Raw genomic sequence first — 14,265 nt, 5'->3', positions numbered from 1 at the left:
CACACAGACGGGAAGCGAATGCTGTGCAGACATCAGTGGGGTATGTGAATACAGACAGGAAGTGAACTTGTTGCAGATATCAATGGGGTACATGCAGACAGACAGGAAGTGAATGCTGTGAAGACATCAATGGGGTACATGCAGACAGACAGGAAGTGAATGCTGTGAAGACATCAATGGGGTACATGCAGACAGGAAGTGAATGCTGTGAAGACATCAATGGGGTACATGCAGACAGACAGGAAGTGAACTTGTTGCAGACATCAGTGGGGTACATACATACAGACAGGAAGTGAACTTGTTGCAGACATCAGTGGGGTACATGCAGACAGACAGGAAGTGAACTTGTTGCAGACATCAGTGGGGTACATACATACAGACAGAAAGTGAACTTGTTGCAGACATCAGTGGGGTACATACATACAGACAGGAAGTGAACTTGTTGCAGACATCAGTGGGGTACATACATACAGACAGGAAGTGAACTTGTTGCAGACATCAGTGGGGTACATACATACATACATACATACATACAGACAGGAAGTGAACTTGTTGCAGATATCAGTGGGGTACATACATACAGATAGGAAGTGAACTTGTTGCAGACATCAGTGGGGTACATACATACAGACAGACAGGAAGTAAACTTGTTGCAGACATCAGTGGGGTACATACATACATACAGACAGGAAGTGAACTTGTTGCAGACATCAGTGGGGTATATACATACAGACAGGAAGTGAACTTGTTGCAGACATCAGTGGGGTACATACATACAGACAGGAAGTGAACTTGTTGCAGACATCAGTGGGGTACATACATACAGACAGGAAGTGAACTTGTTGCAGACATCAGTGGGGTACATACATACATACATACAGACAGGAAGTGAACTTGTTGCAGATATCAGTGGGGTACATACATACAGACAGGAAGTGAACTTGTTGCAGACATCAGTGGGGTACATACATACATACATACAGACAGACAGGAAGTAAACTTGTTGCAGACATCAGTGGGGTACATACATACATACAGACAGGAAGTGAACTTGTTGCAGACATCAGTGGGGTACATACATACAGACAGACAGGAAGTGAACTTGTTGCAGATATCAGTGGGGTACATACATACAGACAGGAAGTGAACTTGTTGCAGACATCAGTGGGGTACATACATACAGACAGACAGGAAGTGAACTTGTTGCAGACATCAGTGGGGTACATACATACAGACAGGAAGTGAACTTGTTGCAGATATCAGTGGGGTACATACATACAGACAGGAAGTGAACTTGTTGCAGACATCAGTGGGGTACATACATACATACAGACAGGAAGTGCACTTGTTGCAGACATCAGTGGGGTACATACATACAGACAGACAGGAAGTGAACTTGTTGCAGACATCAGTGGGGTACATACATACAGACAGGAAGTGAACTTGTTGCAGACATCAGTGGGGTACATACATACAGACAGACAGGAAGTGAACTTGTTGCATACATCAGTGGGGTACATACATACAGACAGAAAGTGAACTTGTTGCAGATATCAGTGGGGTACATACATACAGACAGGAAGTGAACTTGTTGCAGACATCAGTGGGGTACATACATACATACAGACAGGAAGTGAACTTGTTGCAGATATCAGTGGGGTACATACTGTTATAAGGCAACAATACATACAGACAGGAAGTGAACTTGTTGCAGATATCAGTGGGGTACATACATACAGACAGGAAGTGAACTTGTTGCAGACATCAGTGGGGTACATACATACAGACAGACAGGAAGTGAACTTGTTGCAGATATCAGTGGGGTACATACATACAGACAGGAAGTGAACTTGTTGCAGACATCAGTGGGGTACATACATACAGACAGACAGGAAGTGAACTTGTTGCAGATATCAGTGGGGTACATACATACAGACAGGAAGTGAACTTGTTGCAGACATCAGTGGGGTACATACATACAGACAGGAAGTGAACTTGTTGCAGACATCAGTGGGGTACATACATACAGACAGACAGGAAGTGAACTTGTTGCAGATATCAGTGGGGTACATACATACAGGAAGTGAACTTGTTGCAGACATCAGTGGGGTACATACATACAGACAGGAAGTGAACTTGTTGCAGACATCAGTGGGGTACATACAGACAGGAAGTGAACTTGTTGCAGACATCAGTGGGGTACATACATACAGACAGACAGGAAGTGAACTTGTTGCAGATATCAGTGGGGTACATACATACAGGAAGTGAACTTGTTGCAGATATCAGTGGGGTACATACATACAGACAGGAAGTGAACTTGTTGCAGACATCAGTGGGGTACATACAGACAGGAAGTGAACTTGTTGCAGACATCAGTGGGGTACATACATACAGACAGGAAGTGAACTTGTTGCAGATATCAGTGGGGTACATACATACAGACAGGAAGTGAACTTGTTGCAGACATCAGTGGGGTACATACATAAAGACAGGAAGTGAACTTGTTGCAGACATCAGTGGGGTACATACATACAGACAGGAAGTGAACTTGTTGCAGATATCAGTGGGGTACATACATACAGACAGGAAGTGAACTTGTTGCAGACATCAGTGGGGTACATACATAAAGACAGGAAGTGAACTTGTTGCAGACATCAGTGGGGTACATACATACATACAGACAGGAAGTGAACTTGTTGCAGACATCAGTGGGGTACATACAGACAGGAAGTGAACTTGTTGCAGACATCAGTGGGGTACATACATACATACAGACAGGAAGTGAACTTGTTGCAGACATCAGTGGGGTATATGCACAGTTGCACACAAACAAGAAGTGTTTAGAAAAGGTTGCAGGAGATGAGCAGCACTGAAAGTGAAGACTGGGATTTTATTTGCAGATAACACACAGTTCGTTGCCCGGTGAAATAAAAGGCGCCAGCCTGCACTATCCCAACACACAGAACACTCCCAGTCAGTCCTGGCCGTTTTTTTACCCCCCTCGTTCAGGGTTGTATCACACCCTACAACAAACCTTAGGAAGCGGTCACCGGGGACACGGAAGCGTCTGAGGAAGTCGTCGTCCAGGGCCGCGGTGTAGTTGGGGGAGGTGCGGGGCACACCGCAGCTCATGTCAAGTGTTCTGTACGGTACACCGGGCTCCCCTGTCCCGCTCTTTCCAACTATCCCCGCCGCCTCAGAAATCCCATTAAAGTTTCCCTATTTCCGCGAACGCCGCCATGTTGAGGCCGCGTCATCACCGACTAGGGGGAGCGGGAAGGGACACACTGCTGGAGGCGGGGAAGCTTCGCGAACATCTCACACCTTACCTCAGCTTTACTTTCTATGTGAAATGAAGACAGGAGGATTCTTCTATTGTACATATTTTGACCCAATGATATTCCATCTTTCCTGCAGACATATTACACCACAACCATGTCGTTGTGTGATTGTTGTATGTGTGCACATTGCTTTGCAGACAGCACATTATAGGGGACACACAACTTTAGATATTTTTTTTAACTACTTCCAGTCCACAAGGTCTTTTCTGGTATTTTTGTTCACATGTAACAATCAGTATTTTTTTGCTAGAAAATTACTTAGAACCCTCTAAACATAGATTTATTTGTTTTTTAATGTAAGGGGCCCTAGAGAATAAATTGGTGGGGTTTGCTTTTTTTTACGCCACACGGTATTTGCGCAGCGGTTTTTCAAACTCAATTTTCTGGGAAATAATATTTTTTTCAAATTTTAATGCAAAAAACCCTCACAATAACCCAATTTTTTAGATGATAAATAGATATAAATAAAATAATTAGATACCAAACATGTAGCGCTTTAAAATTGTGCATGCCTGTGCAACCGCAACAAACAACATACATTTTACTATCCATGAGCAATGTTTTTAAAAGCCTTTAGAGCAGGGGTCTCAGGCCGGGTTCACACTATTGCGAATAGGATGCGGATCCTCGCATTGAATTCACAATAGTAGGAGAATGTGAATGGCTCTCTATGGAGTCAGTTCACATATCTCCGATACGGCTCTGGTGCAAATTTGCACAGGAGCCCTGTGTGTCTCTATGTCCGAATTCGGGCTGAAATCGGACCTGAAACGGTGAATCAGGACGCACGGGACCCTTGCTGAGAGCCGCATTGGCATCCAGTGTGACCGGAGCGTCAAACTGGCGGCCCTGCAGCTGTTGCGGAACTCAGACATCTCAAGTCTCCCGCATTTGGCGGCGGGCTCCCGGACACCCGTGAGCGCAGGACGATCTCCTGGCTAGGCCTGTCACCCAGCCACAGCCTGAGCAGCCGAATGGAGTATGGCCGCTCTGTCTATGGCTGAGTAACAGGCGGATGCAAGGTGCTGCGAGCTGACGCGGGGGGGACAGCCCATACTGCTTTCCCCAGGCTGCTGCATGGGTACTTTTTTTGGGGGTCAGTCCGGCCTATTCAGCAGGGAAGAGGCCCTGAGGTAGGGAGAAGACTGTGATCTGCAGGCTGTAGCAATTAAAAAAAAAAAAACGTTCCCCAGTCAAGCGGACTCTTACTCCACTTTCAGGAGCCGCTGAGCAGTAATCTCCTGTGCGATAAGTACATGACAGTCCCCAGGACCAGCAGCCGCACCCTTGGCCCCAGCCCCAGCAGCAAGGGCCTAGCAGCCAGACCCCAGGACCAGCAGTCCAGCTCCAGCTCCAGCTGGACCCTAGGACAAGCAGCCAGACCCTTGGCCCCAGCAGCAAGGGCCTAGCAGCCAGATCCCTGTCCCCAGCAGCCAGACTAAAGGATCAGCAGCCCAGCTCCAGCAGCCAGACCCCAGGACCAGCAGCCCAGCTCCAGCTGAACCCCAGGACCAGCAGCCAGATCCTTGGCCCCAGCAGCAAGGGCCTAGCAGCCAGAGCCCTGGCCCCAGCAGCCCAGCTCCAGCAGCCAGACCCCAAGACTAATAGCCCAGCCCCATCAGCTGTGTGATCAGGCTGCATTTAATTGGGCACTGGTAAGGCTGCATTTTATTGGGGTAGTCGGCGCCGGTGCGAAGCGACCCTTCCCTAAAATGAGTTTGAAACCTCCCTGAAATTAGTTTTTGCAGGTTGGGATGTCTGGGAACTACAAGTCCCATCATGCCTCTGCCTATGGGAGTCATGCTTGTAACTGTCAGCCGTGCAATATGAGGTCTCATGGGAATTGTAGCTCTGCAACAGCTGGAGGGCCACCAGTTTGAGACCCCTGCTTTAGAGGTTACCACTTTCCATTTACAGAGGAGGTCTGATGCTAGAATTACTGCTCATGATCTGACGTTCGCGGTGATACCTGACGTGTGGGACGATCTCTGTTTGCATGCGTGCGGGACCAAAGTGTGTGATCACAGGGGAACTGGGGCACTATTTTTTTTTCCAATTATTAATTTATTTAAAAAAAAAAAATTTTTACACTATTGCTTTATTTTTTTAATTTATTTTTTTATGTTAACATCCTTGTGGCCTTTTTCTGACACCTTTAGTTTACATGTAGCAACCGGTATTGTTTGCTAGAATTTTTTTTACAACCCCCAAACAATATATATTCTTTAAAACAGAGGCCCTACTGAAGAAATTGGTGGGTATTGCAGTTTTTTGTCACACAGTATTTGCGCAGCGGTTTTTCAAGTGTAGTTTTTTTTTGGGGGGGGGGGATACACTTTTTTGAATTTTAATGCAAAACAAACACAATACATAACCCAATTTTTTTGGTAAAATGTAAAAGATAATGTTATGCCGAGTAAATAGGTACCAAACACGTCATGCTTCAAAATTGCGCAGGAGGTAGCATAATTGCTTCCCAAATGCCTGTGAGCTGCTACTGTACCACTCTTTGAAACGTAATTCACTGCGAATCACTAGTCAGGGAACACACATGTAAATAAACCCTAAAGCTACACTTACACACAGAACAGGGAGCGCTCTGTACAGAATGCTTCCTGTTCATTCCCAAAAGAAAGAGACAGTAAACATGAATGGTCACAAAATATTCCAACTGCACACCTTCCAGGAAAATGGCCAATAAGTAAAAGGGTGCTGAAACGATCACCAGCTGGGAACCGGAAAGCAAATCATGTACACATATTCGCCAGCACACCAAGGATCATTTAAAAAACGTCCAAAAATGTAATGCATAATAGCGATCCAAAAAGCAATGTTTCGAGGTCACGCAGGACCTCTTCGTCAGGCAAAAGATCTTTTGCCTGACGAAGAGGTCCTGCGTGACCTCGAAACATTGCTTTTTGGATCGCTATTATGCATTAAATTTTTGGACGTTTTTTAAATGATCCTTGGTGTGCTGGCGAATATGTGTACAAGTAAACATGAATGGACATTCATGTTGACTAACTCAGCATTAAAGCAGAACTATAGGTAAAACTTTTTTTTTTTCATTTGGATAGAGCAGTGGTTTCCAAACTGTGGCCTTGTGCTTGCCTTTATCTGGCCCTTGGGGTACTATTCCACCAACTGACACCAATGATGGGGCACCATTCGCATACTGACACCATCAATGGGACACTATTCTTCCCAATGATACCAACAGCAGGGTCTTATTCCTCCCATTATAGCCATGATGGGGACTAATGCTGGGGCAATTTTGACTCCCACTAGCCACAGTCAAGCCCCCCTAAAGCCTCAAGGATAGTTAACGGACTCTTTGTTTGGAAAGTTTAGAGACCCCTGAGATAGAGTAATGGAGGGTTATAACCCCTGACAGATTTCTTTTGCCATCTGTGTCCCATTGGGGAGATTTACCTTCACTTCCTGTCCCATGGCCAAAACAGGAAGTGAGAGGAAATCCCTGCAAATTAAGGAAATCCCTGCAAATTAACCACTTGTCCACCGGAGGACGTCATATGACGTCCTCGACTTTATGCGGTAATATCTGAATGATGCCTGCAGCTACAGGCATCATTGAGATATTGCCGTCTTCAGCAGCCGATTCTGTGCACGATAAGAACGATCAAAGAAGCGGTTCCGCCCTTGATCATTCTTATAGGCAGCGGGAGGGGACGTCCCCCCCCTCCCGCCGCCATCCGGTGCTTCTCCGGGCTCTCCCCTGCCATCGGGGGCCCGGAGAGCGAATCAGTCGGCGCTGCCTGGAAAGCATAGAGATGACTGGTGACCAGATGGTCACCAGTCATCTCTGTGACCGTCGGAGGCCCGGGCGCGATGTTGTGATGTCACGCTCGGTAGCCGGAAGTAAACAGAGCCGCAATCGCGGCTGTCAGCATGTGATCAGTGATTTTTTTTTCACCGATTTCATGCTTGTAAGCCTGGAGGAGAGATGTGGGGTCTTATTGAGACCCCACATAAAGAGGACCAGTCACACTGATTCCTATTACAAGGGATGTTTACATTCCTTGTAATAGGAATAAAAGTGATCCAAAAAAAAAAGTGTAAAAATAAAAAAAATTACGTAAAATAAAAATAAAATTAAAAATATATTTTTTTTCCAAACGCCCCTGTCCCCGTTATCTCGCGCGCAGAAGCGAACACGCATGCAAGTCCCGCCCACATATGTAACCGCGGTTCAAACCCCACATGTGAGGTATCGTCACGTGCGTTAGAGCATGTGCAACAATTCTAGCACTAGACCTCCTCTGTAGCTCGAAAATAGTAACCTGTAAAAAATGTTAAAGCGTCGCCTATGGAGATTTTTCTCAAATAACTGTTTTATTATTGAATAGAAAGAAAATCAGGTTGTATACAGTATACAAGAACATATGACACAGCATAAGGGTAGGCAGGATAATAAGGCACACATCTGCCTGTGTGACATGTATTTAAGTAATGAGTAACACAGGCCTTTTACATGTGTCTAGGCAATAGTTAACACAGAACCTGAAGATGAAAATACTATAGCGCATCAATATGCATACGTGTATTGCGAAACGTCGAACATGGAGGGGGCCTCAGGGGTACCCCAGAAGAGAGGAAGAAGAAAAGAAAGGAGAGAAAAGAAATAGGAGGAGGGTAGAGGGGTAAGAAGGGGGAAAGATCATCGAGTTAGCTCAGTTACCTGATCACGGTGGGTCCTCCCGAAGACGCCAAGGCGCCCAGACCACGTCGTGGGCTTCCAATCTGTTCTGTATCCTGGCAGTCATTCTCTCCATCAGCTCCACATCTTTGATTCTAGTGTATAGGGTCCCCGGGTCAGGGGGAGAGCGTTTTTTCCAATGTAGAGCTACAAGGCATCGGGCAGCTGTGAGGATATGGCGCGTTAGCTTTCTACAAGGCAACGTGGTTCTCAGGGGAGATAGGCCCAGGAGGAAGAATTTGGGGGACATGGGGACCTGTGCTTCCAGGAGGCGGCCCAACAGTTGTTGCACCTCAGTCCAATAGGGGACAATCAGCGGGCAGGTCCAGTAAATATGAAATAGGGAACCTCTGTCTCCCTGACACCGCCAGCAACGGTCGGAGCTAGCAGGGTATATAGAGTGAAGCACATCGGGGGTCATATACCAAAACAGGAGAACCTTATATGTATTTTCCTTGTATAGAGTACATAGTGAGCTCTTTGCTGCCTGAGACCAGATAGTCCGCCATTGTTCTATGGGTATTACCTCATTGAGGGCCTTTTCCCATCGAATCATATAAGAGTGTTTACCTAGGGATTCCAGGGGATAGGCGTTCAGTATTTTGTAAATATCAGAGATTAAGCCTTTTTGGGCCGTTCCGGCCAAGACCAACCGTTCAAAGGGAGTTGGAGGGGAGAATTGCAGGGTGGGTGCTATGGAAAGGGCGTAATGGCGGATCTGCAAGTAACTATAGAATACCTGCCGGGGGATATCAAATTTAGATTGTAGGCTGGTGAAGGGTAATAGTTTGCGTGACAAGGGATCTACCAAATTCCCAAAGTGGAATAGGTTCCGGGACGTCCATGGGTAAGACATTTGACGGGTGAGGCTTTCTGGCACCTTGGGGTTGTACATAAATGAGGTCAATAGCGAGCTTTCCGAGGACAGACCACAGGGTCGCGACAGCCGACGCCATAGACGTCGGAGCTGTGACACAGAGCCCAGCATACGGTCAGAGGGAACCTCCACGTTCGCGCTCCACAGCAGGTTGTTGGGGTGAGTCGGGGCTAGCCATAGTTTTTCAATCTCCGTCCACTTGTTGTAGGACCGCTGGGTAAACCAAGAGGGTATGGCCCGGAGCTGGGTGGCCTGGTAGTACCTAACAAGGTCGGGGAACGCAAGGCCCCCGTCCGAGCGCGCCGCCGTCAGCACCGATTGGGGGACTCTATGTCGTTTGTAATTCCAAGTAAATTTAAGTAGGTCAGATTGAAGTTTCCTCAAGTGTTTATAAGGGACAGGGATGGGTAATGTTTGAAAAAGATAAAGCAGTTTTGGGAGTATCGTCATTTTAATCGAGGCGATCCGGCCGAGCAACGAAATATGGTACTTTTTCCATTGAAGTAGCAGGGATCTTATTGAGCGGAATAGGGGAGGGAAATTTTCCTGGTACAGAGTAGTGAAGCTGGGGGTGATGTGTATCCCCAGGTATTTCAGGGAGGTTGATTTCCACCGATAGGAAAAGTTGGCCTGCAGGTGTGCAACCTCCGCTCCAGAGATATTAATTGGAAGGGCCTCTGACTTGGAGGTGTTGATTTTATAGCCTGACAAAGCCCCGTACCGGGACAGTTCCGCGTGAAGGTTCGGGAGGGAGATCCTAGGCTGCGTCAGGGAGAGGATAACGTCATCCGCGAACAGAGAAATTTTAAATTCCCTGCCTCGGACTGGTATCCCCCGGATGGACGGGTTGCCCCGTATCGTGGCCGCCAAGGGTTCAACACACAGGGCAAACAGCAGGGGTGAGAGTGGACACCCCTGCCGGGTGCCGTTGGTAACGGGAAAGGAAGGTGAGAGAGCAAAGGGTGTCTTGACCTGAGAGGAGGGGTTGGAGTAGAGATGTCGAATCGCGCTCAAGAATGGGCCCCGTATCCCCACGTGGTGCAATGTGGCGAACATGAAGGGCCACCCGAGTCGGTCAAAAGCCTTCTCGGCGTCTAGGCTCAGCAGCAGAGACGCCGTATTTTCCCTATTCGCCACATCCACCAAATCAATTATCTTTCTGGTGTTGTCGCCCGCTTGCCTAAGCGGCACAAAACCCACCTGATCCTTGTGGATTAGGGACGGTAAGACCATGTTCAAGCGGATCGAGAGTAATTTCGTGAATATTTTCAGGTCCGAATTTAGTAGGGCGATGGGTCTGTAGTTGGCACAGAGAACTGGGTCCCTGTCCGGCTTGGGAATCAGGGTGATAAAGGAGCGCTGCATATCTGTCGGGACAGGGGTATCCCGGAGAAAGGTATTAAAAAGTTTACACATGTGGGGGAGCAAGAGGGGCAGAAAGGTCTTATAGTATTCGTAGGGCAGGCCGTCTGGGCCTGGGGACTTATGGGAGGGCAGGGATTTAATAGTCTGCTCTATCTCTTCCTCTGTAATCCGCATGTTAAGCGATGTCAGGTCAGAGGGCTGGAGTCGGGAGACGCCACTTTGCTCTAGATACTGTTCAATGCTACGGGAGATGTCCGGGGGGAGTGGATCACTGGGTATGTTAGGATTATTGTACAGGTGCTTATAGAAGTCCGCAAACGTGTGGGCTATATCTCTGGGGTGGGTCTGTAGACAGCCTGAGTTGTCCTTAATTTGGTGGGGCGTCGTCGAGAGGTGGGCATCGCGCAATTTCCGTGCTAGGAGGGTGTGGGCTTTATTCCCCTTGTCGTAGTACACCTGCCGTAGTCTAACAAGCGCTTTTTCCACCCGCCCTAGGGCCAGGTCTCTCAGGGTCGCTCGAAGGTTGATGATTTTCCTAAGGAGTGCAACAGAAGGGGATACCTGCAATCGGCGCTCGAGGACCTCAAGCTCCCCCTCGGTTCTCTTTTTGGTGGCCAGTGCATCTTTTTTTAGGGCGGCGGACAGTGCCAAGCATCTATGGAGATTTTTAAGTACCGAAGTTTGGCGCCATTCAATGACTGTGCGCAATTTTAAAGCGTGACATGTTAGGTATCTATTTACTCGGCGTAACATCATCTTTCACATTATACAAGAACATTGGGCTAACTTTACTGTGTTGTTATTTTTTAATTAATTTCCCCAAAAAAGGCATTTGAAAAATTATTGCGCAAATACCGTGCAAGAATAAAAGTTGCAATGACCGCCATTTTATTCCCTAGGGTGTCTAAAAATATAAAAATATATATAATGTTTGGGGGTTCTGATTAATTTTCTAGCAAACAAATTGTGATTTTTACATGAAGGGGAGTGCCAAAATAGGCCAGGTGGACAAGTGGTTAAGGAAATCGCCTGGTGACCCCCCCCCCCCCCCCCCCCCCCCCACCCCGGTCACCTGAACTAGTATGCCCATTGGAAAATTTTCCCTCTATTACTTGTCTGGCAACAACCAAAAATTTGGGATTTTACTTACTTTACTTTCAATAAAAAACAAGACAAATAGAGAGGGTGAATCTCCCTGATGGGGACACAGACAGAAATAAAAACCTAAAATGTGTTCTAATCGCTCTCCACTCTGTCCAAAACTAAAAAAAAGGTTTTGATTTTTGTTGTACTTTATTTAATGAATGCCAAATGATCAGCAGAGAGGGGAAAGGCAGGGCATATGGACTTGCTCAGCTGAAAACAGTTCTGTTCTATATAGTTTACGTGAGTGGCAGCAAATGGATTAAAAAGGGTTACAATGAGCCTATCTTTATCTTTAATTTTATTTTTGTAAATTAAAATGTGGTAAGGCCACAAACATCAAATGAATTACATGTGCTTAAAGGGACTCTGTCATAAGAAAAAATATGGGGCTGCCATTGTTGTTCCTGTTTTGTAAATGCCAATTGCCTGAATGTAATCTGGCTTCAACACTTTTGAGTCACATCGCAGAATAATTGTAAGTGATTGTCAGAAATGTATCAGAATTCCTTATCTTTATATATTTGTTTTGACTAGAGACTCTAGGTCAGGGGTGGGTAATTATTTTTTCGATGGGGCCACATGAGAAACTAAAAATATTTTGGAGGGCCGGGCCAAAAGGCTAAACTCAATACTGCATAAAATCGATTGTATTTCTTTATAAAAAGCAGTAAATATCATTGTTGGACAACTGGTACGAGTACTTGTTATAGTTAAACAATTTATTTATTTTCTTTTTATTGTACTGCCAGCATCTATGCCACACCTACCGCTTCTAGCAGATATTTGATTTTTCACTTACCGCTTCTATCAGATATTTGATTTTTCACTTACCGCTTCTAGCAGATAGACCACCTAAGGGTGCTTAGTGGACAAGTGTCCACGTAGGCAGCGCCAACACCCCTACCCTTACATTTACCATTGTATGAATAATGTTGCAAGCTTGCACATGGACTGCTCACAGACTGATGAATACCATCCATATTATATACTTCTCATATCTATTTTCTGTGGTGTCTGTCCCTTGTCATGCTTTGTGCACATTTTATCTCCTCTTTTTTGAGTTTCTGACATCATCAGGTGGTTTATGTAATTTTAGCAGAAAACGCACCAATATATTGCAAACCATAGCTATGGTTTGCAATATATTAGTGCATTTTTTGATAAAATTACATAAACCACCTGATGATGTCAGAAACTCAAAAAAGAGGAGATAAAATGTGCACAAAGCATGACAAGGGACAGACACCACAGAAAATAGATATGAGAAGTATATAATATGGATGGTATTCATCAGTCTGTGAGCACAGCAACAAAACATCACTCACCATCACAACAGATCCAAAGTACGATGACTGTGAAGTTTTCCTGCACCGTCCTAGGAGGGCCAGTCACATCCACCACGCCGCATCAATCGCTCCTCACAGGCACGCGGAAAGGAGCTGACGTCATCTGACGTGATGTCAACTCCCTGTGTGCGTCTGCACGTACGGCTCAAGCCGTAGTCCCGCCCCCCCCACTAGCTGATGGCCGGCCCAGCCACTGACCATCATGCAGGAGACGTTGCGCAATGTAATTCGCCCTGCGCCGCCAGCTACTACATTGCCGTAACTAGCGCTCCGCCCAGGGGCGTACCTAGAACATTTGGCACCCGGGGCGGATCCAATATCTGGCACCCCCCACGGTAAAACGTAAAAACACCCCCCTGTGCCCCCTGCATCCTTCAATATCTCTTTGTCACTACTGTGTACCCCCTCTCCACAACTGCACCACGGGACCCCTTTACATTTCACAGCACCCTGCACTTCTGCACCCCTTTACATTACACAGCACCCTGCACCTCTGGACCCCCCTATACATTATACAGCACCCTGCACCTCTGGACCCCTTTACATTACACTGCACTTCTGGACCCCTTTGCATTACACAGCACCCTGCATCACTGGTCCCCTTTACATTACACAGCACACTGCACCTCTGGACCCCTTTACATTACACAGCACCCTGCACCTCTGAACCCCTTTACATTACACAGCACCCTGCACCTCTGGGCCCCTTTACATTACACAGCACCCTGCACCTCTGAACCCCTTTACATTACACAGCTCCCTGCACCTCTTGACCCCTTTACATTACACAGCACCCTGCACCTCTGGACCCCTTTACATTACACAGCACACTACACCCCTTTACATTACACAGCACCCTGCACCTCTGGACCCCTTTACATTACACAGCACCCTGCACCTCTGGACCCCTTTACATTATAGAGCACCCTGGATCTCTGGACCCCTTTACATTACACAGCACCCTGCACCTCTGAACCCCTTTACATTACATAGCACCCTGCATCTCTGGACCCCCTTTACATTACACATCACCCTGCATCTCTGGACCCCTTTACATTATACAGCACCCTGCATCTCTGGATCCCTTTACATTACACAGCACCCTGCACCTCTGAACCCCTTTACATTACACATCACCCTGCACCTCTGGATTCCCTACATTACACATCACCCTGCATCTCTGCACCCCTTTACATTACACAGCACCCTGCACCCCTTTACATTACACAGCACCCTGCATCTCTGGACCCCTTTACATTACACAGCACCCTGCATCTCTGGACCCCTTACATTACACTGCACCCCTTTACATTAGACTGCACCTCTGGACAGTGCAGACCCCTCCCTACAATACAGACCCCCCTACAGAACCCCCCTACAATACAGACCCACCCCTACAGTTCAGACCCCTCTAAAATACAGAACACCCCCCCCACAATACAGATCCCCCCAGAATACAGAACACCCCCC

The 14,265-nt window shown here is 46.8% G+C and overlaps 1 protein-coding gene across 1 annotated transcript in view; it reads right to left on the bottom strand.

Moving 5' to 3' along the window:
* TMEM168 (transmembrane protein 168) overlaps positions 1–3,285 on the bottom strand; it is a 30,276-nt gene extending 26,991 nt beyond the window's left edge. The window contains exon 1 of the mRNA XM_040343810.1: positions 3,038–3,285. The gene's annotated coding sequence lies outside the window, so the exon portion shown is untranslated. The remainder of the gene's footprint in view (positions 1–3,037) is intronic.
* Between the last annotated feature and the right edge of the window lie 10,980 nt (positions 3,286–14,265).

The sequence above is a fragment of the Rana temporaria genome, chromosome 3 (assembly GCF_905171775.1).
Source record: "Rana temporaria chromosome 3, aRanTem1.1, whole genome shotgun sequence".
NCBI classification, from domain to species: domain Eukaryota; kingdom Metazoa; phylum Chordata; class Amphibia; order Anura; family Ranidae; genus Rana; species Rana temporaria.
Note: the sequence above shows the minus strand (reverse complement) of the source record. Positions and strands in the feature narration are given on the sequence as shown.